Genomic DNA, 1,693 nt, shown 5'->3' with positions numbered 1-1,693 from the left:
AAAAAAAAAAAACAACATCATTGTCTATTCTTGGTCAAGTGTTGTCGGTTCTTGGTCTGTTCTTGGTCTGTTCTTAGTCTGTTCTTAGTTTTTTAATATTTTACCAATTTTTTTTTCTCTTTTATAAATTAAATATCTCTCCAATCTTCGTGACTAGTTTGAAGCTTTCCAAAAAAAAAAAAAAAATCATTGTCTATTATTGGTCAAGTGTTGTGAGTTCTTGGTCTGTTCTTAATATGTTCTTAGTTTTTTAATATTTTACATATTTTTTTTTCTCTTTTATAAATTAAATGTCTCTCCAATCTTCGGGACTAGTCGAAGCTTTCGAAAAAAAAAAAAATATCACTGTCTATTCTTGGTCAAGTGTTGTCAGTTCTTGGTCTGTTCTTGATTTTTTCTTTTTTTACCAAATTTTTTTTCTCTTTTATAAATTTAATGTCTTTCAAATCTTAGAGACTAGTTCGAAGCTTTAAAAAAAAAAACATCACTCTCTATATTCTTGGTCATGTGTTGTCGGTTCTTGGTCTGTTCTTGATTTTTTCTTTTTTTACCAAAATTTTTTTCTCTTTTATAAATTAAATGTCTCTAAAATCTTCGAGACTAGTTTGAAGCTTTCCAAAAAAAAAAAAACATCATTGTCTATTCTTGGTCAAGTGTTGTCGGTTCTTGGTCTGTTCTTGGTTTTTCCTTTTTTTACCAAATTTTTTTATCTTTTATAAATTAAATGTCTCTCTAATCTTCGGGACTAGTTCGAAGCTTTCCAAAAAAAAAACATCATTGTCTATTCTTGATTAAGTGTTGTCGATTCTTGGTCTGTTCTTGGTTTTTTCTTTTTTTACCAAATTTTTCTCTTTTATAAATTATAATGGTTATTCATACCCAAAAAATCAAAATATATGTAAAAATGTATGTTTTTAATGTTTTATTAGAGTTTGTTATTGGTCTGTTATTGGTCTGGTCGGTCGGTTCTTGGTTTGTTCTTGGTCTGGTGGTCGATTCTTGGTTTATTCTTAGTCTGGTCGGTCGGTTCTTGGTCTGTTCTTGGTCTGGTGGTCGCTTCTTAGTCTGTTCTTGGTCTGGTGGTCGGTTCTTGGTCTGGTGGTCAATTCTTGGTCTGTTCTTGGTTTGGTGGTCGGTTCTTGGTCTGTTCTTAATCGGTTCTTAGTTTGGTGGTCGGTTATTGGTCTGTTCTTGGTCTGGTGGTCGGTTCTTAGTCTGTACTTAGTTTGGTGGTCGGTTCTTGGTCTGGTGGTCAGTTCTTTGTCTGGTCGGAGTTCTGGAGGGTCAATCGGCGTTCGGAATGGTCAGTCGGTGTTCGTGAGGATCGGTCGGCGTTTGGGGAAGGTCGTTCAACGTTGGGGTGGTTGGTGAGAACCGGAGGAGAGAGAGAGAGGAAAGGGGGTCTGGGCATGGAAGGAAAAAGAAAAAAAAAAGGTCAGTCGGGGTGAGAGTCTGTTCAGTTTTGAGAGAAAAAAAATTAAAATGTACACATAAATTAAAATGAGGTCCATTTTTTAACACGTAAAATACACATCAATAATTTTTTATTATGAAAAAAAACGGTCTAAATCCCCAATTTTTATTTTCTTCCGTCTCTTTCATCAAAATTTCTCTTTTAGCATATGAGTAATAACACACTAACAAACAAACAATCATAAAAGAAGGCGGCGCTATCAAGGGAAAACAGTCTCCC

Source organism: Morus notabilis, unplaced genomic scaffold, assembly GCF_000414095.1.
Source record: "Morus notabilis unplaced genomic scaffold, ASM41409v2 Scaffold1198, whole genome shotgun sequence".
Classification (NCBI taxonomy): Eukaryota; Viridiplantae; Streptophyta; class Magnoliopsida; order Rosales; family Moraceae; genus Morus; species Morus notabilis.
Note: the sequence above shows the minus strand (reverse complement) of the source record.